The 21,310-nt window shown below is 61.4% G+C and overlaps 60 non-coding genes and 3 pseudogenes across 60 annotated transcripts; all 63 read left to right on the forward strand.

Annotated features, from left to right (window-relative positions):
- The first annotated feature begins 154 nt into the window (after window positions 1–154).
- On the forward strand, window positions 155–273 carry LOC122977345. Its single transcript, XR_006401582.1, has one exon. It is a non-coding gene; the product is annotated as a 5S ribosomal RNA (ribosomal RNA).
- A 224-nt stretch (window positions 274–497) lies between these two features.
- LOC122977346 lies at window positions 498–616 on the forward strand. Its single transcript, XR_006401583.1, has one exon. It is a non-coding gene; the product is annotated as a 5S ribosomal RNA (ribosomal RNA).
- Window positions 617–840: 224 nt separating this feature from the next.
- LOC122977905 lies at window positions 841–959 on the forward strand. Its single transcript, XR_006402119.1, has one exon. It is a non-coding gene; the product is annotated as a 5S ribosomal RNA (ribosomal RNA).
- A 205-nt stretch (window positions 960–1,164) lies between these two features.
- On the forward strand, window positions 1,165–1,283 carry LOC122978430. Its single transcript, XR_006402590.1, has one exon. It is a non-coding gene; the product is annotated as a 5S ribosomal RNA (ribosomal RNA).
- A 224-nt stretch (window positions 1,284–1,507) lies between these two features.
- LOC122977987 lies at window positions 1,508–1,626 on the forward strand. The gene has a single exon (XR_006402199.1). It is a non-coding gene; the product is annotated as a 5S ribosomal RNA (ribosomal RNA).
- A 224-nt stretch (window positions 1,627–1,850) lies between these two features.
- LOC122977347 lies at window positions 1,851–1,969 on the forward strand. The gene has a single exon (XR_006401584.1). It is a non-coding gene; the product is annotated as a 5S ribosomal RNA (ribosomal RNA).
- Window positions 1,970–2,178: 209 nt separating this feature from the next.
- On the forward strand, window positions 2,179–2,297 carry LOC122977348. The gene has a single exon (XR_006401585.1). It is a non-coding gene; the product is annotated as a 5S ribosomal RNA (ribosomal RNA).
- A 224-nt stretch (window positions 2,298–2,521) lies between these two features.
- LOC122977349 lies at window positions 2,522–2,640 on the forward strand. The gene has a single exon (XR_006401586.1). It is a non-coding gene; the product is annotated as a 5S ribosomal RNA (ribosomal RNA).
- A 224-nt stretch (window positions 2,641–2,864) lies between these two features.
- LOC122977350 lies at window positions 2,865–2,983 on the forward strand. Its single transcript, XR_006401587.1, has one exon. It is a non-coding gene; the product is annotated as a 5S ribosomal RNA (ribosomal RNA).
- A 224-nt stretch (window positions 2,984–3,207) lies between these two features.
- LOC122977917 lies at window positions 3,208–3,326 on the forward strand. Its single transcript, XR_006402131.1, has one exon. It is a non-coding gene; the product is annotated as a 5S ribosomal RNA (ribosomal RNA).
- A 209-nt stretch (window positions 3,327–3,535) lies between these two features.
- On the forward strand, window positions 3,536–3,654 carry LOC122977351. Its single transcript, XR_006401588.1, has one exon. It is a non-coding gene; the product is annotated as a 5S ribosomal RNA (ribosomal RNA).
- A 224-nt stretch (window positions 3,655–3,878) lies between these two features.
- LOC122977352 lies at window positions 3,879–3,997 on the forward strand. Its single transcript, XR_006401589.1, has one exon. It is a non-coding gene; the product is annotated as a 5S ribosomal RNA (ribosomal RNA).
- A 224-nt stretch (window positions 3,998–4,221) lies between these two features.
- On the forward strand, window positions 4,222–4,340 carry LOC122977353. Its single transcript, XR_006401590.1, has one exon. It is a non-coding gene; the product is annotated as a 5S ribosomal RNA (ribosomal RNA).
- Window positions 4,341–4,564: 224 nt separating this feature from the next.
- LOC122977355 lies at window positions 4,565–4,683 on the forward strand. The gene has a single exon (XR_006401592.1). It is a non-coding gene; the product is annotated as a 5S ribosomal RNA (ribosomal RNA).
- Window positions 4,684–4,907: 224 nt separating this feature from the next.
- On the forward strand, window positions 4,908–5,026 carry LOC122977357. Its single transcript, XR_006401593.1, has one exon. It is a non-coding gene; the product is annotated as a 5S ribosomal RNA (ribosomal RNA).
- A 209-nt stretch (window positions 5,027–5,235) lies between these two features.
- Window positions 5,236–5,354, forward strand: LOC122977358. Its single transcript, XR_006401594.1, has one exon. It is a non-coding gene; the product is annotated as a 5S ribosomal RNA (ribosomal RNA).
- A 209-nt stretch (window positions 5,355–5,563) lies between these two features.
- LOC122977359 lies at window positions 5,564–5,682 on the forward strand. Its single transcript, XR_006401595.1, has one exon. It is a non-coding gene; the product is annotated as a 5S ribosomal RNA (ribosomal RNA).
- Window positions 5,683–5,906: 224 nt separating this feature from the next.
- On the forward strand, window positions 5,907–6,015 carry LOC122978163 (annotated as a pseudogene).
- A 209-nt stretch (window positions 6,016–6,224) lies between these two features.
- LOC122978019 lies at window positions 6,225–6,343 on the forward strand. Its single transcript, XR_006402229.1, has one exon. It is a non-coding gene; the product is annotated as a 5S ribosomal RNA (ribosomal RNA).
- A 224-nt stretch (window positions 6,344–6,567) lies between these two features.
- LOC122977360 lies at window positions 6,568–6,686 on the forward strand. Its single transcript, XR_006401596.1, has one exon. It is a non-coding gene; the product is annotated as a 5S ribosomal RNA (ribosomal RNA).
- A 224-nt stretch (window positions 6,687–6,910) lies between these two features.
- On the forward strand, window positions 6,911–7,029 carry LOC122977361. The gene has a single exon (XR_006401597.1). It is a non-coding gene; the product is annotated as a 5S ribosomal RNA (ribosomal RNA).
- Window positions 7,030–7,238: 209 nt separating this feature from the next.
- On the forward strand, window positions 7,239–7,357 carry LOC122977362. The gene has a single exon (XR_006401598.1). It is a non-coding gene; the product is annotated as a 5S ribosomal RNA (ribosomal RNA).
- Window positions 7,358–7,566: 209 nt separating this feature from the next.
- Window positions 7,567–7,685, forward strand: LOC122977363. Its single transcript, XR_006401599.1, has one exon. It is a non-coding gene; the product is annotated as a 5S ribosomal RNA (ribosomal RNA).
- Window positions 7,686–7,909: 224 nt separating this feature from the next.
- LOC122978182 lies at window positions 7,910–8,018 on the forward strand (annotated as a pseudogene).
- Window positions 8,019–8,242: 224 nt separating this feature from the next.
- On the forward strand, window positions 8,243–8,361 carry LOC122977364. The gene has a single exon (XR_006401600.1). It is a non-coding gene; the product is annotated as a 5S ribosomal RNA (ribosomal RNA).
- A 209-nt stretch (window positions 8,362–8,570) lies between these two features.
- LOC122977365 lies at window positions 8,571–8,689 on the forward strand. Its single transcript, XR_006401601.1, has one exon. It is a non-coding gene; the product is annotated as a 5S ribosomal RNA (ribosomal RNA).
- A 224-nt stretch (window positions 8,690–8,913) lies between these two features.
- LOC122977367 lies at window positions 8,914–9,032 on the forward strand. The gene has a single exon (XR_006401603.1). It is a non-coding gene; the product is annotated as a 5S ribosomal RNA (ribosomal RNA).
- Window positions 9,033–9,256: 224 nt separating this feature from the next.
- On the forward strand, window positions 9,257–9,375 carry LOC122977368. Its single transcript, XR_006401604.1, has one exon. It is a non-coding gene; the product is annotated as a 5S ribosomal RNA (ribosomal RNA).
- A 224-nt stretch (window positions 9,376–9,599) lies between these two features.
- LOC122977369 lies at window positions 9,600–9,718 on the forward strand. The gene has a single exon (XR_006401605.1). It is a non-coding gene; the product is annotated as a 5S ribosomal RNA (ribosomal RNA).
- A 209-nt stretch (window positions 9,719–9,927) lies between these two features.
- Window positions 9,928–10,046, forward strand: LOC122977370. The gene has a single exon (XR_006401606.1). It is a non-coding gene; the product is annotated as a 5S ribosomal RNA (ribosomal RNA).
- Window positions 10,047–10,255: 209 nt separating this feature from the next.
- On the forward strand, window positions 10,256–10,374 carry LOC122977371. Its single transcript, XR_006401607.1, has one exon. It is a non-coding gene; the product is annotated as a 5S ribosomal RNA (ribosomal RNA).
- A 224-nt stretch (window positions 10,375–10,598) lies between these two features.
- On the forward strand, window positions 10,599–10,717 carry LOC122978134. The gene has a single exon (XR_006402340.1). It is a non-coding gene; the product is annotated as a 5S ribosomal RNA (ribosomal RNA).
- A 209-nt stretch (window positions 10,718–10,926) lies between these two features.
- Window positions 10,927–11,045, forward strand: LOC122978082. The gene has a single exon (XR_006402291.1). It is a non-coding gene; the product is annotated as a 5S ribosomal RNA (ribosomal RNA).
- Window positions 11,046–11,254: 209 nt separating this feature from the next.
- Window positions 11,255–11,373, forward strand: LOC122977372. Its single transcript, XR_006401608.1, has one exon. It is a non-coding gene; the product is annotated as a 5S ribosomal RNA (ribosomal RNA).
- Window positions 11,374–11,597: 224 nt separating this feature from the next.
- On the forward strand, window positions 11,598–11,706 carry LOC122978171 (annotated as a pseudogene).
- Window positions 11,707–11,930: 224 nt separating this feature from the next.
- On the forward strand, window positions 11,931–12,049 carry LOC122977373. Its single transcript, XR_006401609.1, has one exon. It is a non-coding gene; the product is annotated as a 5S ribosomal RNA (ribosomal RNA).
- Window positions 12,050–12,258: 209 nt separating this feature from the next.
- LOC122977374 lies at window positions 12,259–12,377 on the forward strand. Its single transcript, XR_006401610.1, has one exon. It is a non-coding gene; the product is annotated as a 5S ribosomal RNA (ribosomal RNA).
- A 209-nt stretch (window positions 12,378–12,586) lies between these two features.
- LOC122977375 lies at window positions 12,587–12,705 on the forward strand. Its single transcript, XR_006401611.1, has one exon. It is a non-coding gene; the product is annotated as a 5S ribosomal RNA (ribosomal RNA).
- A 208-nt stretch (window positions 12,706–12,913) lies between these two features.
- LOC122977376 lies at window positions 12,914–13,032 on the forward strand. The gene has a single exon (XR_006401612.1). It is a non-coding gene; the product is annotated as a 5S ribosomal RNA (ribosomal RNA).
- A 224-nt stretch (window positions 13,033–13,256) lies between these two features.
- LOC122977378 lies at window positions 13,257–13,375 on the forward strand. Its single transcript, XR_006401614.1, has one exon. It is a non-coding gene; the product is annotated as a 5S ribosomal RNA (ribosomal RNA).
- Window positions 13,376–13,599: 224 nt separating this feature from the next.
- LOC122977969 lies at window positions 13,600–13,718 on the forward strand. The gene has a single exon (XR_006402182.1). It is a non-coding gene; the product is annotated as a 5S ribosomal RNA (ribosomal RNA).
- A 224-nt stretch (window positions 13,719–13,942) lies between these two features.
- Window positions 13,943–14,061, forward strand: LOC122977379. The gene has a single exon (XR_006401615.1). It is a non-coding gene; the product is annotated as a 5S ribosomal RNA (ribosomal RNA).
- Window positions 14,062–14,270: 209 nt separating this feature from the next.
- On the forward strand, window positions 14,271–14,389 carry LOC122977380. Its single transcript, XR_006401616.1, has one exon. It is a non-coding gene; the product is annotated as a 5S ribosomal RNA (ribosomal RNA).
- A 209-nt stretch (window positions 14,390–14,598) lies between these two features.
- Window positions 14,599–14,717, forward strand: LOC122977381. The gene has a single exon (XR_006401617.1). It is a non-coding gene; the product is annotated as a 5S ribosomal RNA (ribosomal RNA).
- A 209-nt stretch (window positions 14,718–14,926) lies between these two features.
- LOC122977383 lies at window positions 14,927–15,045 on the forward strand. The gene has a single exon (XR_006401618.1). It is a non-coding gene; the product is annotated as a 5S ribosomal RNA (ribosomal RNA).
- A 224-nt stretch (window positions 15,046–15,269) lies between these two features.
- LOC122977384 lies at window positions 15,270–15,388 on the forward strand. The gene has a single exon (XR_006401619.1). It is a non-coding gene; the product is annotated as a 5S ribosomal RNA (ribosomal RNA).
- A 224-nt stretch (window positions 15,389–15,612) lies between these two features.
- Window positions 15,613–15,731, forward strand: LOC122977385. The gene has a single exon (XR_006401620.1). It is a non-coding gene; the product is annotated as a 5S ribosomal RNA (ribosomal RNA).
- A 224-nt stretch (window positions 15,732–15,955) lies between these two features.
- On the forward strand, window positions 15,956–16,074 carry LOC122977386. The gene has a single exon (XR_006401621.1). It is a non-coding gene; the product is annotated as a 5S ribosomal RNA (ribosomal RNA).
- Window positions 16,075–16,283: 209 nt separating this feature from the next.
- LOC122977387 lies at window positions 16,284–16,402 on the forward strand. Its single transcript, XR_006401622.1, has one exon. It is a non-coding gene; the product is annotated as a 5S ribosomal RNA (ribosomal RNA).
- Window positions 16,403–16,611: 209 nt separating this feature from the next.
- Window positions 16,612–16,730, forward strand: LOC122977390. The gene has a single exon (XR_006401623.1). It is a non-coding gene; the product is annotated as a 5S ribosomal RNA (ribosomal RNA).
- A 224-nt stretch (window positions 16,731–16,954) lies between these two features.
- Window positions 16,955–17,073, forward strand: LOC122977392. The gene has a single exon (XR_006401625.1). It is a non-coding gene; the product is annotated as a 5S ribosomal RNA (ribosomal RNA).
- Window positions 17,074–17,297: 224 nt separating this feature from the next.
- Window positions 17,298–17,416, forward strand: LOC122977393. The gene has a single exon (XR_006401626.1). It is a non-coding gene; the product is annotated as a 5S ribosomal RNA (ribosomal RNA).
- A 224-nt stretch (window positions 17,417–17,640) lies between these two features.
- Window positions 17,641–17,759, forward strand: LOC122977394. Its single transcript, XR_006401627.1, has one exon. It is a non-coding gene; the product is annotated as a 5S ribosomal RNA (ribosomal RNA).
- A 209-nt stretch (window positions 17,760–17,968) lies between these two features.
- On the forward strand, window positions 17,969–18,087 carry LOC122977395. The gene has a single exon (XR_006401628.1). It is a non-coding gene; the product is annotated as a 5S ribosomal RNA (ribosomal RNA).
- Window positions 18,088–18,296: 209 nt separating this feature from the next.
- On the forward strand, window positions 18,297–18,415 carry LOC122977396. The gene has a single exon (XR_006401629.1). It is a non-coding gene; the product is annotated as a 5S ribosomal RNA (ribosomal RNA).
- A 209-nt stretch (window positions 18,416–18,624) lies between these two features.
- On the forward strand, window positions 18,625–18,743 carry LOC122977397. Its single transcript, XR_006401630.1, has one exon. It is a non-coding gene; the product is annotated as a 5S ribosomal RNA (ribosomal RNA).
- A 224-nt stretch (window positions 18,744–18,967) lies between these two features.
- LOC122977398 lies at window positions 18,968–19,086 on the forward strand. The gene has a single exon (XR_006401631.1). It is a non-coding gene; the product is annotated as a 5S ribosomal RNA (ribosomal RNA).
- A 205-nt stretch (window positions 19,087–19,291) lies between these two features.
- On the forward strand, window positions 19,292–19,410 carry LOC122977399. Its single transcript, XR_006401632.1, has one exon. It is a non-coding gene; the product is annotated as a 5S ribosomal RNA (ribosomal RNA).
- Window positions 19,411–19,634: 224 nt separating this feature from the next.
- Window positions 19,635–19,753, forward strand: LOC122977401. The gene has a single exon (XR_006401633.1). It is a non-coding gene; the product is annotated as a 5S ribosomal RNA (ribosomal RNA).
- A 224-nt stretch (window positions 19,754–19,977) lies between these two features.
- LOC122977402 lies at window positions 19,978–20,096 on the forward strand. Its single transcript, XR_006401634.1, has one exon. It is a non-coding gene; the product is annotated as a 5S ribosomal RNA (ribosomal RNA).
- A 224-nt stretch (window positions 20,097–20,320) lies between these two features.
- LOC122977404 lies at window positions 20,321–20,439 on the forward strand. Its single transcript, XR_006401636.1, has one exon. It is a non-coding gene; the product is annotated as a 5S ribosomal RNA (ribosomal RNA).
- Window positions 20,440–20,644: 205 nt separating this feature from the next.
- Window positions 20,645–20,763, forward strand: LOC122977405. Its single transcript, XR_006401637.1, has one exon. It is a non-coding gene; the product is annotated as a 5S ribosomal RNA (ribosomal RNA).
- Window positions 20,764–20,987: 224 nt separating this feature from the next.
- Window positions 20,988–21,106, forward strand: LOC122977406. Its single transcript, XR_006401638.1, has one exon. It is a non-coding gene; the product is annotated as a 5S ribosomal RNA (ribosomal RNA).
- The last annotated feature ends 204 nt before the right edge of the window (window positions 21,107–21,310 follow it).

Raw genomic sequence — 21,310 nt, forward strand, 5'->3', positions numbered from 1 at the left:
TGTCTGTGCAGAACTGTGCGCGGGAGTCCCACTCTCTGGTGTTTCTCCGAGGGAGGAACGGATGGGAACGCTCCCGGCGCAGCTGCCGCCTGGGCCTTGGAGGCGCGTCTGACGAGCGCCACCCCTAAGAGGCCCATGCGTGGTACCTTGGACAGCTTACGGCCATACCACCCTGAACACGCCCGATCTCGTCTGATCTCGGAAGCCAAGCAGGGTCGGGCCTGGTTAGTACTTGGACGGGAGACCGCCTGGGAATACCAGGTGCTGTAAGCTTTTTCACTTTTCTCCACAAGCGCCCGTCCGCCGCGCTTAACGTAGGGATCCTCTCTCTTGTTTTCCTCCGTGTCTGTGCAGAACTGTGCGCGGGAGTCCCACTCTCTGGTGTTTCTCCGAGGGAGGAACGGATGGGAACGCTCCCGGCGCAGCTGCCGCCTGGGCCTTGGAGGCGCGTCTGACGAGCACCACCCCTAAGAGGCCCATGCGTGGTACCTTGGACAGCTTACGGCCATACCACCCTGAACACGCCCGATCTCGTCTGATCTCGGAAGCCAAGCAGGGTCGGGCCTGGTTAGTACTTGGACGGGAGACCGCCTGGGAATACCAGGTGCTGTAAGCTTTTTCACTTTTCTCCACAAGCGCCCGTCCGCCGCGCTTAACGTAGGGATCCTCTCTCTTGTTTTCCTCCGTGTCTGTGCAGAACTGTGCGCGGGAGTCCCACTCTCTGGTGTTTCTCCGAGGGAGGAACGGATGGGAACGCTCCCGGCGCAGCTGCCGCCTGGGCCTTGGAGGCGCGTCTGACGAGCGCCACCCCTAAGAGGCCCATGCGTGGTACCTTGGACAGCTTACGGCCATACCACCCTGAACACGCCCGATCTCGTCTGATCTCGGAAGCCAAGCAGGGTCGGGCCTGGTTAGTACTTGGACGGGAGACCGCCTTGGAATACCAGGTGCTGTAAGCTTTTTCACTTTTCTCCACAAGCGCCCGTCCGCCGCGCTTAACGTAGGCGGACGTTCTGTGCAGAACTGTGCGCGGGAGTCCCACTCTCTGGTGTTTCTCCGAGGGAGGAACGGATGGGAACGCTCCCGGCGCAGCTGCCGCCTGGGCCTTGGAGGCGCGTCTGACGAGCGCCACCCCTAAGAGGCCCATGCGTGGTACCTTGGACAGCTTACGGCCATACCACCCTGAACACGCCCGATCTCGTCTGATCTCGGAAGCCAAGCAGGGTTGGGCCTGGTTAGTACTTGGACGGGAGACCGCCTGGGAATACCAGGTGCTGTAAGCTTTTTCACTTTTCTCCACAAGCGCCCGTCCGCCGCGCTTAACGTAGGGATCCTCTCTCTTGTTTTCCTCCGTGTCTGTGCAGAACTGTGCGCGGGAGTCCCACTCTCTGGTGTTTCTCCGAGGGAGGAACGGATGGGAACGCTCCCGGCGCAGCTGCCGCCTGGGCCTTGGAGGCGCGTCTGACGAGCACCACCCCTAAGAGGCCCATGCGTGGTACCTTGGACAGCTTACGGCCATACCACCCTGAACACGCCCGATCTCGTCTGATCTCGGAAGCCAAGCAGGGTCGGGCCTGGTTAGTACTTGGACAGGAGACCGCCTGGGAATACCAGGTGCTGTAAGCTTTTTCACTTTTCTCCACAAGCGCCCGTCCGCCGCGCTTAACGTAGGGATCCTCTCTCTTGTTTTCCTCCGTGTCTGTGCAGAACTGTGCGCGGGAGTCCCACTCTCTGGTGTTTCTCCGAGGGAGGAACGGATGGGAACGCTCCCGGCGCAGCTGCCGCCTGGGCCTTGGAGGCGCGTCTGACGAGCGCCACCCCTAAGAGGCCCATGCGTGGTACCTTGGACAGCTTACGGCCATACCACCCTGAACACGCCCGATCTCGTCTGATCTCGGAAGCCAAGCAGGGTCGGGCCTGGTTAGTACTTGGACGGGAGACCGCCTGGGAATACCAGGTGCTGTAAGCTTTTTCACTTTTCTCCACAAGCGCCCGTCCGCCGCGCTCTCTCTTGTTTTCCTCCGTGTCTGTGCAGAACTGTGCGCGGGAGTCCCACTCTCTGGTGTTTCTCCGAGGGAGGAACGGATGGGAACGCTCCCGGCGCAGCTGCCGCCTGGGCCTTGGAGGCGCGTCTGACGAGCGCCACCCCTAAGAGGCCCATGCGTGGTACCTTGGACAGCTTACGGCCATACCACCCTGAACACGCCCGATCTCGTCTGATCTCGGAAGCCAAGCAGGGTCGGGCCTGGTTAGTACTTGGACGGGAGACCGCCTGGGAATACCAGGTGCTGTAAGCTTTTTCACTTTTCTCCACAAGCGCCCGTCCGCCGCGCTTAACGTAGGGATCCTCTCTCTTGTTTTCCTCCGTGTCTGTGCAGAACTGTGCGCGGGAGTCCCACTCTCTGGTGTTTCTCCGAGGGAGGAACGGATGGGAACGCTCCCGGCGCAGCTGCCGCCTGGGCCTTGGAGGCGCGTCTGACGAGCGCCACCCCTAAGAGGCCCATGCGTGGTACCTTGGACAGCTTACGGCCATACCACCCTGAACACGCCCGATCTCGTCTGATCTCGGAAGCCAAGCAGGGTCGGGCCTGGTTAGTACTTGGACGGGAGACCGCCTGGGAATACCAGGTGCTGTAAGCTTTTTCACTTTTCTCCACAAGCGCCCGTCCGCCGCGCTTAACGTAGGGATCCTCTCTCTTGTTTTCCTCCGTGTCTGTGCAGAACTGTGCGCGGGAGTCCCACTCTCTGGTGTTTCTCCGAGGGAGGAACGGATGGGAACGCTCCCGGCGCAGCTGCCGCCTGGGCCTTGGAGGCGCGTCTGACGAGCGCCACCCCTAAGAGGCCCATGCGTGGTACCTTGGACAGCTTACGGCCATACCACCCTGAACACGCCCGATCTCGTCTGATCTCGGAAGCCAAGCAGGGTCGGGCCTGGTTAGTACTTGGACGGGAGACCGCCTGGGAATACCAGGTGCTGTAAGCTTTTTCACTTTTCTCCACAAGCGCCCGTCCGCCGCGCTTAACGTAGGGATCCTCTCTCTTGTTTTCCTCCGTGTCTGTGCAGAACTGTGCGCGGGAGTCCCACTCTCTGGTGTTTCTCCGAGGGAGGAACGGATGGGAACGCTCCCGGCGCAGCTGCCGCCTGGGCCTTGGAGGCGCGTCTGACGAGCGCCACCCCTAAGAGGCCCATGCGTGGTACCTTGGACAGCTTACGGCCATACCACCCTGAACACGCCCGATCTCGTCTGATCTCGGAAGCCAAGCAGGGTCGGGCCTGGTTAGTACTTGGACGGGAGACTGCCTGGGAATACCAGGTGCTGTAAGCTTTTTCACTTTTCTCCACAAGCGCCCGTCCGCCGCGCTCTCTCTTGTTTTCCTCCGTGTCTGTGCAGAACTGTGCGCGGGAGTCCCACTCTCTGGTGTTTCTCCGAGGGAGGAACGGATGGGAACGCTCCCGGCGCAGCTGCCGCCTGGGCCTTGGAGGCGCGTCTGACGAGCGCCACCCCTAAGAGGCCCATGCGTGGTACCTTGGACAGCTTACGGCCATACCACCCTGAACACGCCCGATCTCGTCTGATCTCGGAAGCCAAGCAGGGTCGGGCCTGGTTAGTACTTGGACGGGAGACCGCCTGGGAATACCAGGTGCTGTAAGCTTTTTCACTTTTCTCCACAAGCGCCCGTCCGCCGCGCTTAACGTAGGGATCCTCTCTCTTGTTTTCCTCCGTGTCTGTGCAGAACTGTGCGCGGGAGTCCCACTCTCTGGTGTTTCTCCGAGGGAGGAACGGATGGGAACGCTCCCGGCGCAGCTGCCGCCTGGGCCTTGGAGGCGCGTCTGACGAGCGCCACCCCTAAGAGGCCCATGCGTGGTACCTTGGACAGCTTACGGCCATACCACCCTGAACACGCCCGATCTCGTCTGATCTCGGAAGCCAAGCAGGGTCGGGCCTGGTTAGTACTTGGACGGGAGACCGCCTGGGAATACCAGGTGCTGTAAGCTTTTTCACTTTTCTCCATAAGCGCTCGTCCGCCGCGCTTAACGTAGGGATCCTCTCTCTTGTTTTCCTCCGTGTCTGTGCAGAACTGTGCGCGGGAGTCCCACTCTCTGGTGTTTCTCCGAGGGAGGAACGGATGGGAACGCTCCCGGCGCAGCTGCCGCCTGGGCCTTGGAGGCGCGTCTGACGAGCGCCACCCCTAAGAGGCCCATGCGTGGTACCTTGGACAGCTTACGGCCATACCACCCTGAACACGCCCGATCTCGTCTGATCTCGGAAGCCAAGCAGGGTCGGGCCTGGTTAGTACTTGGACGGGAGACCGCCTGGGAATACCAGGTGCTGTAAGCTTTTTCACTTTTCTCCACAAGCGCCCGTCCGCCGCGCTTAACGTAGGGATCCTCTCTCTTGTTTTCCTCCGTGTCTGTGCAGAACTGTGCGCGGGAGTCCCACTCTCTGGTGTTTCTCCGAGGGAGGAACGGATGGGAACGCTCCCGGCGCAGCTGCCGCCTGGGCCTTGGAGGCGCGTCTGACGAGCGCCACCCCTAAGAGGCCCATGCATGGTACCTTGGACAGCTTACGGCCATACCACCCTGAACACGCCCGATCTCGTCTGATCTCGGAAGCCAAGCAGGGTCGGGCCTGGTTAGTACTTGGACGGGAGACCGCCTGGGAATACCAGGTGCTGTAAGCTTTTTCACTTTTCTCCACAAGCGCCCGTCCGCCGCGCTTAACGTAGGGATCCTCTCTCTTGTTTTCCTCCGTGTCTGTGCAGAACTGTGCGCGGGAGTCCCACTCTCTGGTGTTTCTCCGAGGGAGGAACGGATGGGAACGCTCCCGGCGCAGCTGCCGCCTGGGCCTTGGAGGCGCGTCTGACGAGCGCCACCCCTAAGAGGCCCATGCGTGGTACCTTGGACAGCTTACGGCCATACCACCCTGAACACGCCCGATCTCGTCTGATCTCGGAAGCCAAGCAGGGTCGGGCCTGGTTAGTACTTGGACGGGAGACCGCCTGGGAATACCAGGTGCTGTAAGCTTTTTCACTTTTCTCCACAAGCGCCCGTCCGCCGCGCTCTCTCTTGTTTTCCTCCGTGTCTGTGCAGAACTGTGCGCGGGAGTCCCACTCTCTGGTGTTTCTCCGAGGGAGGAACGGATGGGAACGCTCCCGGCGCAGCTGCCGCCTGGGCCTTGGAGGCGCGTCTGACGAGCGCCACCCCTAAGAGGCCCATGCGTGGTACCTTGGACAGCTTACGGCCATACCACCCTGAACACGCCCGATCTCGTCTGATCTCGGAAGCCAAGCAGGGTCGGGCCTGGTTAGTACTTGGACGGGAGACCGCCTGGGAATACCAGGTGCTGTAAGCTTTTTCACTTTTCTCCACAAGCGCCCGTCCGCCGCGCTCTCTCTTGTTTTCCTCCGTGTCTGTGCAGAACTGTGCGCGGGAGTCCCACTCTCTGGTGTTTCTCCGAGGGAGGAACGGATGGGAACGCTCCCGGCGCAGCTGCCGCCTGGGCCTTGGAGGCGCGTCTGACGAGCGCCACCCCTAAGAGGCCCATGCGTGGTACCTTGGACAGCTTACGGCCATACCACCCTGAACACGCCCGATCTCGTCTGATCTCGGAAGCCAAGCAGGGTCGGGCCTGGTTAGTACTTGGACGGGAGACCGCCTGGGAATACCAGGTGCTGTAAGCTTTTTCACTTTTCTCCACAAGCGCCCGTCCGCCGCGCTTAACGTAGGGATCCTCTCTCTTGTTTTCCTCCGTGTCTGTGCAGAAATGTGCGCGGGAGTCCCACTCTCTGGTGTTTCTCCGAGGGAGGAACGGATGGGAACGCTCCCGGCGCAGCTGCCGCCTGGGCCTTGGAGGCGCGTCTGACGAGCGCCACCCCTAAGAGGCCCATGCGTGGTACCTTGGACAGCTTACGGCCATACCACCCTGAACACGCCCGATCTCGGAAGCCAAGCAGGGTCGGGCCTGGTTAGTACATGGACGGGAGACCGCCTGGGAATACCAGGTGCTGTAAGCTTTTTCACTTTTCTCCACAAGCGCCCGTCCGCCGCGCTCTCTCTTGTTTTCCTCCGTGTCTGTGCAGAACTGTGCGCGGGAGTCCCACTCTCTGGTGTTTCTCCGAGGGAGGAACGGATGGGAACGCTCCCGGCGCAGCTGCCGCCTGGGCCTTGGAGGCGCGTCTGACGAGCGCCACCCCTAAGAGGCCCATGCGTGGTACCTTGGACAGCTTACGGCCATACCACCCTGAACACGCCCGATCTCGTCTGATCTCGGAAACCAAGCAGGGTCGGGCCTGGTTAGTACTTGGACGGGAGACCGCCTGGGAATACCAGGTGCTGTAAGCTTTTTCACTTTTCTCCACAAGCGCCCGTCCGCCGCGCTTAACGTAGGGATCCTCTCTCTTGTTTTCCTCCGTGTCTGTGCAGAACTGTGCGCGGGAGTCCCACTCTCTGGTGTTTCTCCGAGGGAGGAACGGATGGGAACGCTCCCGGCGCAGCTGCCGCCTGGGCCTTGGAGGCGCGTCTGACGAGCGCCACCCCTAAGAGGCCCATGCGTGGTACTATGGACAGCTTACGGCCATACCACCCTGAACACGCCCGATCTCGTCTGATCTCGGAAGCCAAGCAGGGTCGGGCCTGGTTAGTACTTGGACGGGAGACCGCCTGGGAATACCAGGTGCTGTAAGCTTTTTCACTTTTCTCCACAAGCGCCCGTCCGCCGCGCTTAACGTAGGGATCCTCTCTCTTGTTTTCCTCCGTGTCTGTGCAGAACTGTGCGCGGGAGTCCCACTCTCTGGTGTTTCTCCGAGGGAGGAACGGATGGGAACGCTCCCGGCGCAGCTGCCGCCTGGGCCTTGGAGGCGCGTCTGACGAGCGCCACCCCTAAGAGGCCCATGCGTGGTACCTTGGACAGCTTACGGCCATACCACCCTGAACACGCCCGATCTCGTCTGATCTCGGAAGCCAAGCAGGGTCGGGCCTGGTTAGTACTTGGACGGGAGACCGCCTGGGAATACCAGGTGCTGTAAGCTTTTTCACTTTTCTCCACAAGCGCCCGTCCGCCGCGCTATCTCTTGTTTTCCTCCGTGTCTGTGCAGAACTGTGCGCGGGAGTCCCACTCTCTGGTGTTTCTCCGAGGGAGGAACGGATGGGAACGCTCCCGGCGCAGCTGCCGCCTGGGCCTTGGAGGCGCGTCTGACGAGCGCCACCCCTAAGAGGCCCATGCGTGGTACCTTGGACAGCTTACGGCCATACCACCCTGAACACGCCCGATCTCGTCTGATCTCGGAAGCCAAGCAGGGTCGGGCCTGGTTAGTACTTGGACGGGAGACCGCCTGGGAATACCAGGTGCTGTAAGCTTTTTCACTTTTCTCCACAAGCGCCCGTCCGCCGCGCTCTCTCTTGTTTTCCTCCGTGTCTGTGCAGAACTGTGCGCGGGAGTCCCACTCTCTGGTGTTTCTCCGAGGGAGGAACGGATGGGAACGCTCCCGGCGCAGCTGCCGCCTGGGCCTTGGAGGCGCGTCTGACGAGCGCCACCCCTAAGAGGCCCATGCGTGGTACCTTGGACAGCTTACGGCCATACCACCCTGAACACGCCCGATCTCGTCTGATCTCGGAAGCCAAGCAGGGTCGGGCCTGGTTAGTACTTGGACGGGAGACCGCCTGGGAATACCAGGTGCTGTAAGCTTTTTCACTTTTCTCCACAAGCGCCCGTCCGCCGCGCTTAACGTAGGGATCCTCTCTCTTGTTTTCCTCCGTGTCTGTGCAGAAATGTGCGCGGGAGTCCCACTCTCTGGTGTTTCTCCGAGGGAGGAACGGATGGGAACGCTCCCGGCGCAGCTGCCGCCTGGGCCTTGGAGGCGCGTCTGACGAGCGCCACCCCTAAGAGGCCCATGCGTGGTACCTTGGACAGCTTACGGCCATACCACCCTGAACACGCCCGATCTCGGAAGCCAAGCAGGGTCGGGCCTGGTTAGCACTTGGACGGGAGACCGCCTGGGAATACCAGGTGCTGTAAGCTTTTTCACTTTTCTCCACAAGCGCCCGTCCGCCACGCTTAACGTAGGGATCCTCTCTCTTGTTTTCCTCCGTGTCTGTGCAGAACTGTGCGCGGGAGTCCCACTCTCTGGTGTTTCTCCGAGGGAGGAACGGATGGGAACGCTCCCGGCGCAGCTGCCGCCTGGGCCTTGGAGGCGCGTCTGACGAGCGCCACCCCTAAGAGGCCCATGCGTGGTACCTTGGACAGCTTACGGCCATACCACCCTGAACACGCCCGATCTCGTCTGATCTCGGAAGCCAAGCAGGGTCGGGCCTGGTTAGTACTTGGACGGGAGACCGCCTGGGAATACCAGGTGCTGTAAGCTTTTTCACTTTTCTCCACAAGCGCCCGTCCGCCGCGCTCTCTCTTGTTTTCCTCCGTGTCTGTGCAGAACTGTGCGCGGGAGTCCCACTCTCTGGTGTTTCTCCGAGGGAGGAACGGATGGGAACGCTCCCGGCGCAGCTGCCGCCTGGGCCTTGGAGGCGCGTCTGACGAGCGCCACCCCTAAGAGGCCCATGCGTGGTACCTTGGACAGCTTACGGCCATACCACCCTGAACACGCCCGATCTCGTCTGATCTCGGAAGCCAAGCAGGGTCGGGCCTGGTTAGTACTTGGACGGGAGACCGCCTGGGAATACCAGGTGCTGTAAGCTTTTTCACTTTTCTCCATAAGCGCTCGTCCGCCGCGCTTAACGTAGGGATCCTCTCTCTTGTTTTCCTCCGTGTCTGTGCAGAACTGTGCGCGGGAGTCCCACTCTCTGGTGTTTCTCCGAGGGAGGAACGGATGGGAACGCTCCCGGCGCAGCTGCCGCCTGGGCCTTGGAGGCGCGTCTGACGAGCGCCACCCCTAAGAGGCCCATGCGTGGTACCTTGGACAGCTTACGGCCATACCACCCTGAACACGCCCGATCTCGTCTGATCTCGGAAGCCAAGCAGGGTCGGGCCTGGTTAGTACTTGGACGGGAGACCGCCTGGGAATACCAGGTGCTGTAAGCTTTTTCACTTTTCTCCACAAGCGCCCGTCCGCCGCGCTTAACGTAGGGATCCTCTCTCTTGTTTTCCTCCGTGTCTGTGCAGAACTGTGCGCGGGAGTCCCACTCTCTGGTGTTTCTCCGAGGGAGGAACGGATGGGAACGCTCCCGGCGCAGCTGCCGCCTGGGCCTTGGAGGCGCGTCTGACGAGCGCCACCCCTAAGAGGCCCATGCGTGGTACCTTGGACAGCTTACGGCCATACCACCCTGAACACGCCCGATCTCGTCTGATCTCGGAAGCCAAGCAGGGTCGGGCCTGGTTAGTACTTGGACGGGAGACCGCCTGGGAATACCAGGTGCTGTAAGCTTTTTCACTTTTCTCCACAAGCGCCCGTCCGCCGCGCTTAACGTAGGGATCCTCTCTCTTGTTTTCCTCCGTGTCTGTGCAGAACTGTGCGCGGGAGTCCCACTCTCTGGTGTTTCTCCGAGGGAGGAACGGATGGGAACGCTCCCGGCGCAGCTGCCGCCTGGGCCTTGGAGGCGCGTCTGACGAGCGCCACCCCTAAGAGGCCCATGCGTGGTACCTTGGACAGCTTACGGCCATACCACCCTGAACACGCCCGATCTCGTCTGATCTCGGAAGCCAAGCAGGGTCGGGCCTGGTTAGTACTTGGACGGGAGACCGCCTGGGAATACCAGGTGCTGTAAGCTTTTTCACTTTTCTCCACAAGCGCCCGTCCGCCGCGCTCTCTCTTGTTTTCCTCCGTGTCTGTGCAGAACTGTGCGCGGGAGTCCCACTCTCTGGTGTTTCTCCGAGGGAGGAACGGATGGGAACGCTCCCGGCGCAGCTGCCGCCTGGGCCTTGGAGGTGCGTCTGACGAGCGCCACCCCTAAGAGGCCCATGCGTGGTACCTTGGACAGCTTACGGCCATACCACCCTGAACACGCCCGATCTCGTCTGATCTCGGAAGCCAAGCAGGGTCGGGCCTGGTTAGTACTTGGACGGGAGACCGCCTGGGAATACCAGGTGCTGTAAGCTTTTTCACTTTTCTCCACAAGCGCCCGTCCGCCGCGCTCTCTCTTGTTTTCCTCCGTGTCTGTGCAGAACTGTGCGCGGGAGTCCCACTCTCTGGTGTTTCTCCGAGGGAGGAACGGATGGGAACGCTCCCGGCGCAGCTGCCGCCTGGGCCTTGGAGGCGCGTCTGACGAGCGCCACCCCTAAGAGGCCCATGCGTGGTACCTTGGACAGCTTACGGCCATACCACCCTGAACACGCCCGATCTCGTCTGATCTCGGAAGCCAAGCAGGGTCGGGCCTGGTTAGTACTTGGACGGGAGACCGCCTGGGAATACCAGGTGCTGTAAGCTTTTTCACTTTTCTCCACAAGCGCCCGTCCGCCGCGCTTAACGTAGGGATCCTCTCTCTTGTTTTCCTCCGTGTCTGTGCAGAACTGTGCGCGGGAGTCCCACTCTCTGGTGTTTCTCCGAGGGAGGAACGGATGGGAACGCTCCCGGCGCAGCTGCCGCCTGGGCCTTGGAGGCGCGTCTGACGAGCGCCACCCCTAAGAGGCCCATGCGTGGTATCTTGGACAGATTTCTGCCATACCACCCTGAACACGCCCGATCTCGTCTGATCTCGGAAGCCAAGCAGGGTCGGGCCTGGTTAGTACTTGGACGGGAGACCGCCTGGGAATACCAGGTGCTGTAAGCTTTTTCACTTTTCTCCACAAGCGCCCGTCCGCCGCGCTCTCTCTTGTTTTCCTCCGTGTCTGTGCAGAACTGTGCGCGGGAGTCCCACTCTCTGGTGTTTCTCCGAGGGAGGAACGGATGGGATCGCTCCCGGCGCAGCTGCCGCCTGGGCCTTGGAGGCGCGTCTGACGAGCGCCACACCTAAGAGGCCCATGCGTGGTACCTTGGACAGCTTACGGCCATACCACCTTGAACACGCCCGATCTCGTCTGATCTCGGAAGCCAAGCAGGGTCAGGCCTGGTTAGTACTTGGACGGGAGACCGCCTGGGAATACCAGGTGCTGTAAGCTTTTTCACTTTTCTCCACAAGCGCCCGTCCGCCGCGCTCTCTCTTGTTTTCCTCCGTGTCTGTGCAGAACTGTGCGCGGGAGTCCCACTCTCTGGTGTTTCTCCGAGGGAGGAACGGATGGGAACGCTCCCGGCGCAGCTGCCGCCTGGGCCTTGGAGGCGCGTCTGACGAGCGCCACCCCTAAGAGGCCCATGCGTGGTACCTTGGACAGCTTACGGCCATACCACCCTGAACACGCCCGATCTCGTCTGATCTCGGAAGCCAAGCAGGGTCGGGCCTGGTTAGTACTTGGACGGGAGACCGCCTGGGAATACCAGGTGCTGTAAGCTTTTTCACTTTTCTCCACAAGCGCCCGTCCGCCGCGCTTAACGTAGGGATCCTCTCTCTTGTTTTCCTCCGTGTCTGTGCAGAACTGTGCGCGGGAGTCCCACTCTCTGGTGTTTCTCCGAGGGAGGAACGGATGGGAACGCTCCCGGCGCAGCTGCCGCCTGGGTCTTGGAGGCGCGTCTGACGAGCGCCACCCCTAAGAGGCCCATGCGTGGTACCTTGGACAGCTTACGGCCATACCACCCTGAACACGCCCAATCTCGGAAGCCAAGCAGGGTCGGGCCTGGTTAGTACTTGGACGGGAGACCGCCTGGGAATACCAGGTGCTGTAAGCTTTTTCACTTTTCTCCACAAGCGCCCGTCCGCCACGCTTAACGTAGGGATCCTCTCTCTTGTTTTCCTCCGTGTCTGTGCAGAACTGTGCGCGGGAGTCCCACTCTCTGGTGTTTCTCCGAGGGAGGAACGGATGGGAACGCTCCCGGCGCAGCTGCCGCCTGGGCCTTGGAGGCGCGTCTGACGAGCGCCACCCCTAAGAGGCCCATGCGTGGTACCTTGGACAGCTTACGGCCATACCACCCTGAACACGCCCGATCTCGTCTGATCTCGGAAGCCAAGCAGGGTCGGGCCTGGTTAGTACTTGGACGGGAGACCGCCTGGGAATACCAGGTGCTGTAAGCTTTTTCACTTTTCTCCACAAGCGCCCGTCCGCCGCGCTCTCTCTTGTTTTCCTCCGTGTCTGTGCAGAACTGTGCGCGGGAGTCCCACTCTCTGGTGTTTCTCCGAGGGAGGAACGGATGGGAACGCTCCCGGCGCAGCTGCCGCCTGGGCCTTGGAGGCGCGTCTGACGAGCGCCACCCCTAAGAGGCCCATGCGTGGTACCTTGGACAGCTTACGGCCATACCACCCTGAACACGCCCGATCTCGTCTGATCTCGGAAGCCAAGCAGGGTCGGGCCTGGTTAGTACTTGGACGGGAGACCGCCTGGGAATACCAGGTGCTGTAAGCTTTTTCACTTTTCTCCACAAGCGCCCGTCCGCCGCGCTCTCTCTTGTTTTCCTCCGTGTCTGTGCAGAACTGTGCGCGGGAGTCCCACTCTCTGGTGTTTCTCCGAGGGAGGAACGGATGGGAACGCTCCCGGCGCAGCTGCCGCCTGGGCCTTGGAGGCGCGTCTGACGAGCGCCACCCCTAAGAGGCCCATGCGTGGTACCTTGGACAGCTTACGGCCATACCACCCTGAACACGCCCGATCTCGTCTGATCTCGGAAGCCAAGCAGGGTCGGGCCTGGTTAGTACTTGGACGGGAGACCGCCTGGGAATACCAGGTGCTGTAAGCTTTTTCACTTTTCTCCACAAGCGCCCGTCCGCCGCGCTCTCTCTTGTTTTCCTCCGTGTCTGTGCAGAACTGTGCGCGGGAGTCCACTCTCTGGTGTTTCTCCGAGGGAGGAACGGATGGGAACGCTCCCGGCGCAGCTGCCGCCTGGGCCTTGGAGGCGCGTCTGACGAGCGCCACCCCTAAGAGGCCCATGCGTGGTACCTTGGACAGCTTACGGCCATACCACCCTGAACACGCCCGATCTCGTCTGATCTCGGAAGCCAAGCAGGGTCGGGCCTGGTTAGTACTTGGACGGGAGACCGCCTGGGAATACCAGGTGCTGTAAGCTTTTTCACTTTTCTCCACAAGCGCCCGTCCGCCGCGCTTAACGTAGGGATCCTCTCTCTTGTTTTCCTCCGTGTCTGTGCAGAACTGTGCGCGGGAGTCCCACTCTCTGGTGTTTCTCCGAGGGAGGAACGGATGGGAACGCTCCCGGCGCAGCTGCCGCCTGGGCCTTGGAGGCACGTCTGACGAGCGCCACCCCTAAGAGGCCCATGCGTGGTACCTTGGACAGCTTACGGCCATACCACCCTGAACACGCCCGATCTCGTCTGATCTCGGAAGCCAAGCAGGGTCGGGCCTGGTTAGTACTTGGACGGGAGACCGCCTGGGAATACCAGGTGCTGTAAGCTTTTTCACTTTTCTCCACAAGCGCCCGTCCGCCGCGCTTAACGTAGGGATCCTCTCTCTTGTTTTCCTCCGTGTCTGTGCAGAACTGTGCGCGGGAGTCCCACTCTCTGGTGTTTCTCTGAGGGAGGAACGGATGGGAACGCTCCCGGCGCAGCTGCCGCCTGGGCCTTGGAGGCGCGTCTGACGAGCGCCACCCCTAAGAGGCCCATGCGTGGTACCTTGGACAGCTTACGGCCATACCACCCTGAACACGCCCGATCTCGTCTGATCTCGGAAGCCAAGCAAGGTCGGGCCTGGTTAGTACTTGGACGGGAGACCGCCTGGGAATACCAGGTGCTGTAAGCTTTTTCACTTTTCTCCACAAGCGCCCGTTCGCCGCGCTTAACGTAGGGATCCTCTCTCTTGTTTTCCTCCGTGTCTGTGCAGAACTGTGCGCGGGAGTCCCACTCTCTGGTGTTTCTCCGAGGGAGGAACGGATGGGAACGCTCCCGGCGCAGCTGCCGCCTGGGCCTTGGAGGCGCGTCTGACGAGCGCCACCCCTAAGAGGCCCATGCGTGGTACCTTGGACAGCTTACGGCCATACCACCCTGAACACGCCCGATCTCGTCTGATCTCGGAAGCCAAGCAGGGTCGGGCCTGGTTAGTACTTGGACGGGAGACCGCCTGGGAATACCAGGTGCTGTAAGCTTTTTCACTTTTCTCCACAAGCGCCCGTCCGCCGCGCTCTCTCTTATTTTCCTCCGTGTCTGTGCAGAACTGTGCGCGGGAGTCCCACTCTCTGGTGTTTCTCCGAGGGAGGAACGGATGGGAACGCTCCCGGCGCAGCTGCCGCCTGGGCCTTGGAGGCGCGTCTGACGAGCGCCACCCCTAAGAGGCCCATGCGTGGTACCTTGGACAGCTTACGGCCATACCACCCTGAACACGCCCGATCTCGTCTGATCTCGGAAGCCAAGCAGGGTCGGGCCTGGTTAGTACTTGGACGGGAGACCGCCTGGGAATACCAGGTGCTGTAAGCTTTTTCACTTTTCTCCACAAGCGCCCGTCCGCCGCGCTCTCTCTTGTTTTCCTCCGTGTCTGTGCAGAACTGTGCGCGGGAGTCCCACTCTCTGGTGTTTCTCCGAGGGAGGAACGGATGGGAACGCTCCCGGCGCAGCTGCCGCCTGGGCCTTGGAGGCGCGTCTGACGAGCGCCACCCCTAAGAGGCCCATGCGTGGTACCTTGGACAGCTTACGGCCATACCACCCTGAACACGCCCGATCTCGTCTGATCTCGGAAGCCAAGCAGGGTCGGGCCTGGTTAGTACTTGGACGGGAGACCGCCTGGGAATACCAGGTGCTGTAAGCTTTTTCACTTTTCTCCACAAGCGCCCGTCCACCGCGCTCTCTCTTGTTTTCCTCCGTGTCTGTGCAGAACTGTGCGCGGGAGTCCCACTCTCTGGTGTTTCTCCGAGGGAGGAACGGATGGGAACGCTCCCGGCGCAGCTGCCGCCTGGGCCTTGGAGGCGCGTCTGACGAGCGCCACCCCTAAGAGGCCCATGCGTGGTACCTTGGACAGCTTACGGCCATACCACCCTGAACACGCCCGATCTCGTCTGATCTCGGAAGCCAAGCAGGGTCGGGCCTGGTTAGTACTTGGACGGGAGACCGCCTGGGAATACCAGGTGCTGTAAGCTTTTTCACTTTTCTCCACAAGCGCCCGTCCGCCGCGCTTAACGTAGGGATCCTCTCTCTTGTTTTCCTCCGTGTCTGTGCAGAACTGTGCGCGGGAGTCCCACTCTCTGGTGTTTCTCCGAGGGAGGAACGGATGGGAACGCTCCCGGCGCAGCTGCCGCCTGGGCCTTGGAGGCACGTCTGACGAGCGCCACCCCTAAGAGGCCCATGCGTGGTACCTTGGACAGCTTACGGCCATACCACCCTGAACACGCCCGATCTCGTCTGATCTCGGAAGCCAAGCAGGGTCGGGCCTGGTTAGTACTTGGACGGGAGACCGCCTGGGAATACCAGGTGCTGTAAGCTTTTTCACTTTTCTCCACAAGCGCCCGTCCGCCGCGCTTAACGTAGGGATCCTCTCTCTTGTTTTCCTCCGTGTCTGTGCAGAACTGTGCGCGGGAGTCCCACTCTCTGGTGTTTCTCTGAGGGAGGAACGGATGGGAACGCTCCCGGCGCAGCTGCCGCCTGGGCCTTGGAGGCGCGTCTGACGAGCGCCACCCCTAAGAGGCCCATGCGTGGTACCTTGGACAGCTTACGGCCATACCACCCTGAACACGCCCGATCTCGTCTGATCTCGGAAGCCAAGCAGGGTCGGGCCTGGTTAGTACTTGGACGGGAGACCGCCTGGGAATACCAGGTGCTGTAAGCTTTTTCACTTTTCTCCACAAGCGCCCGTTCGCCGCGCTTAACGTAGGGATCCTCTCTCTTGTTTTCCTCCGTGTCTGTGCAGAACTGTGCGCGGGAGTCCCACTCTCTGGTGTTTCTCCGAGGGAGGAACGGATGGGAACGCTCCCGGCGCAGCTGCCGCCTGGGCCTTGGAGGCGCGTCTGACGAGCGCCACCCCTAAGAGGCCCATGCGTGGTACCTTGGACAGCTTACGGCCATACCACCCTGAACACGCCCGATCTCGTCTGATCTCGGAAGCCAAGCAGGGTCGGGCCTGGTTAGTACTTGGACGGGAGACCGCCTGGGAATACCAGGTGCTGTAAGCTTTTTCACTTTTCTCCACAAGCGCCCGTCCGCCGCGCTCTCTCTTGTTTTCCTCCGTGTCTGTGCAGAACTGTGCGCGGGAGTCCCACTCTCTGGTGTTTCTCCGAGGGAGGAACGGATGGGAACGCTCCCGGCGCAGCTGCCGCCTGGGCCTTGGAGGCGCGTCTGACGAGCGCCACCCCTAAGAGGCCCATGCGTGGTACCTTGGACAGCTTACGGCCATACCACCCTGAACACGCCCGATCTCGTCTGATCTCGGAAGCCAAGCAGGGTCGGGCCTGGTTAGTACTTGGACGGGAGACCGCCTGGGAATACCAGGTGCTGTAAGCTTTTTCACTTTTCTCCACAAGCGCCCGTCCACCGCGCTCTCTCTTGTTTTCCTCCGTGTCTGTGCAGAACTGTGCGCGGGAGTCCCACTCTCTGGTGTTTCTCCGAGGGAGGAACGGATGGGAACGCTCCCGGCGCAGCTGCCGCCTGGGCCTTGGAGGCGCGTCTGACGAGCGCCACCCCTAAGAGGCCCATGCGTGGTACCTTGGACAGCTTACGGCCATACCACCCTGAACACGCCCGATCTCGTCTGATCTCGGAAGCCAAGCAGGGTCGGGCCTGGTTAGTACTTGGACGGGAGACCGCCTGGGAATACCAGGTGCTGTAAGCTTTTTCACTTTTCTCCACAAGCGCCCGTCCGCCGCGCTTAACGTAGGGATCCTCTCTCTTGTTTTCCTCCGTGTCTGTGCAGAACTGTGCGCGGGAGTCCCACTCTCTGGTGTTTCTCCGAGGGAGGAACGGATGGGAACGCTCCCGGCGCAGCTGCCGCCTGGGCCTTGGAGGCACGTCTGACGAGCGCCACCCCTAAGAGGCCCATGCGTGGTACCTTGGACAGCTTACGGCCATACCACCCTGAACACGCCCGATCTCGTCTGATCTCGGAAGCCAAGCAGGGTCGGGCCTGGTTAGTACTTGGACGGGAGACCGCCTGGGAATACCAGGTGCTGTAAGCTTTTTCACTTTTCTCCACAAGCGCCCGTCCGCCGCGCTTAACGTAGGGATCCTCTCTCTTGTTTTCCTCCGTGTCTGTGCAGAACTGTGCGCGGGAGTCCCACTCTCTGGTGTTTCTCTGAGGGAGGAACGGATGGGAACGCTCCCGGCGCAGCTGCCGCCTGGGCCTTGGAGGCGCGTCTGACGAGCGCCACCCCTAAGAGGCCCATGCGTGGTACCTTGGACAGCTTACGGCCATACCACCCTGAACACGCCCGATCTCGTCTGATCTCGGAAGCCAAGCAGGGTCGGGCCTGGTTAGTACTTGGACGGGAGACCGCCTGGGAATACCAGGTGCTGTAAGCTTTTTCACTTTTCTCCACAAGCGCCCGTTCGCCGCGCTTAACGTAGGGATCCTCTCTCTTGTTTTCCTCCGTGTCTGTGCAGAACTGTGCGCGGGAGTCCCACTCTCTGGTGTTTCTCCGAGGGAGGAACGGATGGGAACGCTCCCGGCGCAGCTGCCGCCTGGGCCTTGGAGGCGCGTCTGACGAGCGCCACCCCTAAGAGGCCCATGCGTGGTACCTTGGACAGCTTACGGCCATACCACCCTGAACACGCCCGATCTCGTCTGATCTCGGAAGCCAAGCAGGGTCGGGCCTGGTTAGTACTTGGACGGGAGACCGCCTGGGAATACCAGGTGCTGTAAGCTTTTTCACTTTTCTCCACAAGCGCCCGTCCGCCGCGCTCTCTCTTATTTTCCTCCGTGTCTGTGCAGAACTGTGCGCGGGAGTCCCACTCTCTGGTGTTTCTCCGAGGGAGGAACGGATGGGAACGCTCCCGGCGCAGCTGCCGCCTGGGCCTTGGAGGCGCGTCTGACGAGCGCCACCCCTAAGAGGCCCATGCGTGGTACCTTGGACAGCTTACGGCCATACCACCCTGAACACGCCCGATCTCGTCTGATCTCGGAAGCCAAGCAGGGTCGGGCCTGGTTAGTACTTGGACGGGAGACCGCCTGGGAATACCAGGTGCTGTAAGCTTTTTCACTTTTCTCCACAAGCGCCCGTCCGCCGCGCTCTCTCTTGTTTTCCTCCGTGTCTGTGCAGAACTGTGCGCGGGAGTCCCACTCTCTGGTGTTTCTCCGAGGGAGGAACGGATGGGAACGCTCCCGGCGCAGCTGCCGCCTGGGCCTTGGAGGCGCGTCTGACGAGCGCCACCCCTAAGAGGCCCATGCGTGGTACCTTGGACAGCTTACGGCCATACCACCCTGAACACGCCCGATCTCGTCTGATCTCGGAAGCCAAGCAGGGTCGGGCCTGGTTAGTACTTGGACGGGAGACCGCCTGGGAATACCAGGTGCTGTAAGCTTTTTCACTTTTCTCCACAAGCGCCCGTCCACCGCGCTCTCTCTTGTTTTCCTCCGTGTCTGTGCAGAACTGTGCGCGGGAGTCCCACTCTCTGGTGTTTCTCCGAGGGAGGAACGGATGGGAACGCTCCCGGCGCAGCTGCCGCCTGGGCCTTGGAGGCGCGTCTGACGAGCGCCACCCCTAAGAGGCCCATGCGTGGTACCTTGGACAGCTTACGGCCATACCACCCTGAACACGCCCGATCTCGTCTGATCTCGGAAGCCAAGCAGGGTCGGGCCTGGTTAGTACTTGGACGGGAGACCGCCTGGGAATACCAGGTGCTGTAAGCTTTTTCACTTTTCTCCACAAGCGCCCGTCCGCCGCGCTTAACGTAGGGATCCTCTCTCTTGTTTTCCTCCGTGTCTGTGCAGAACTGTGCGCGGGAGTCCCACTCTCTGGTGTTTCTCCGAGGGAGGAACGGATGGGAACGCTCCCGGCGCAGCTGCCGCCTGGGCCTTGGAGGCGCGTCTGACGAGCGCCACCCCTAAGAGGCCCATGCGTGGTACCTTGGACAGCTTACGGCCATACCACCCTGAACACGCCCGATCTCGTCTGATCTCGGAAGCCAAGCAGGGTCGGGCCTGGTTAGTACTTGGACGGGAGACCGCCTGGGAATACCAGGTGCTGTAAGCTTTTTCACTTTTCTCCACAAGCGCCCGTCCGCCGCGCTTAACGTAGGCGGACGTTCTGTGCAGAACTGTGCGCGGCAGTCCCACTCTCTGGTGTTTCTCCGAGGGAGGAACGGATGGGAACGCTCCCGGCGCAGCTGCCGCCTGGGCCTTGGAGGCGCGTCTGACGAGCGCCACCCGTAAGAGGCCCATGCGTGGTACCTTGGACAGCTTACGGCCATACCACCCTGAACACGCCCGATCTCGTCTGATCTCGGAAGCCAAGCAGGGTCGGGCCTGGTTAGTACTTGGACGGGAGACCGCCTGGGAATACCAGGTGCTGTAAGCTTTTTCACTTTTCTCCACAAGCGCCCGTCCGCCGCGCTCAACGTAGGGATCCTCTCTCTTGTTTTCCTCCGTGTCTATGCAGAACTGTGCGCGGGAGTCCCACTCTCTGGTGTTTCTCCGAGGGAGGAACGGATGGGAACGCTCCCGGCGCAGCTGCCGCCTGGGCCTTGGAGGCGCGTCTGACGAGCGCCACCCCTAAGAGGCCCATGCGTGGTACCTTGGACAGCTTACGGCCATACCACCCTGAACACGCCCGATCTCGTCTGATCTCGGAAGCCAAGCAGGGTCGGGCCTGGTTAGTACTTGGACGGGAGACCGCCTGGGAATACCAGGTGCTGTAAGCTTTTTCACTTTTCTCCACAAGCGCCCGTCCGCCGCGCTTAACGTAGGGATCCTCTCTCTTGTTTTCCTCCGTGTCTGTGCAGAACTGTGCGCGGGAGTCCCACTCTCTGGTGTTTCTCCGAGGGAGGAACGGATGGGAACGCTCCCGGCGCAGCTGCCGCCTGGGCCTTGGAGGCGCGTCTGACGAGCGCCACCCCTAAGAGGCCCATGCGTGGTACCTTGGACAGCTTACGGCCATACCACCCTGAACACGCCCGATCTCGTCTGATCTCGGAAGCCAAGCAGGGTCGGGCCTGGTTAGTACTTGGACGGGAGACCGCCTGGGAATACCAGGTGCTGTAAGCTTTTTCACTTTTCTCCACAAGCGCCCGTCCGCCGCGCTTAACGTAGGGATCCTCTCTCTTGTTTTCCTCCGTGTCTGTGCAGAACTGTGCGCGGGAGTCCCACTCTCTGGTGTTTCTCCGAGGGAGGAACGGATGGGAACGCTCCCGGCGCAGCTGCCGCCTGGGCCTTGGAGGCGCGTCTGACGAGCGCCACCCCTAAGAGGCCCATGCGTGGTACCTTGGACAGCTTACGGCCATACCACCCTGAACACGCCCGATCTCGTCTGATCTCGGAAGCCAAGCAGGGTCGGGCCTGGTTAGTACTTGGACGGGAGACCGCCTGGGAATACCAGGTGCTGTAAGCTTTTTCACTTTTCTCCACAAGCGCCCGTCCGCCGCGCTTAACGTAGGCGGACGTTCTGTGCAGAACTGTGCGCGGCAGTCCCACTCTCTGGTGTTTCTCCGAGGGAGGAACGGATGGGAACGCTCCCGGCGCAGCTGCCGCCTGGGCCTTGGAGGCGCGTCTGACGAGCGCCACCCGTAAGAGGCCCATGCGTGGTACCTTGGACAGCTTACGGCCATACCACCCTGAACACGCCCGATCTCGTCTGATCTCGGAAGCCAAGCAGGGTCGGGCCTGGTTAGTACTTGGACGGGAGACCGCCTGGGAATACCAGGTGCTGTAAGCTTTTTCACTTTTCTCCACAAGCGCCCGTCCGCCGCGCTCAACGTAGGGATCCTCTCTCTTGTTTTCCTCCGTGTCTATGCAGAACTGTGCGCGGGAGTCCCACTCTCTGGTGTTTCTCCGAGGGAGGAACGGATGGGAACGCTCCCGGCGCAGCTGCCGCCTGGGCCTTGGAGGCGCGTCTGACGAGCGCCACCCCTAAGAGGCCCATGCGTGGTACCTTGGACAGCTTACGGCCATACCACCCTGAACACGCCCGATCTCGTCTGATCTCGGAAGCCAAGCAGGGTCGGGCCTGGTTAGTACTTGGACGGGAGACCGCCTGGGAATACCAGGTGCTGTAAGCTTTTTCACTTTTCTCCACAAGCGCCCGTCCGCCGCGCTTAACGTAGGGATCCTCTCTCTTGTTTTCCTCCGTGTCTGTGCAGAACTGTGCGCGGGAGTCCCACTCTCTGGTGTTTCTCCGAGGGAGGAACGGATGGGAACGCTCCCGGCGCAGCTGCCGCCTGGGCCTTGGAGGCGCGTCTGACGAGCGCCACCCCTAAGAGGCC

The sequence above is a fragment of the Thunnus albacares genome, chromosome 24 (genome assembly GCF_914725855.1).
Source record: "Thunnus albacares chromosome 24, fThuAlb1.1, whole genome shotgun sequence".
Taxonomy (NCBI): Eukaryota; Metazoa; Chordata; class Actinopteri; order Scombriformes; family Scombridae; genus Thunnus; species Thunnus albacares.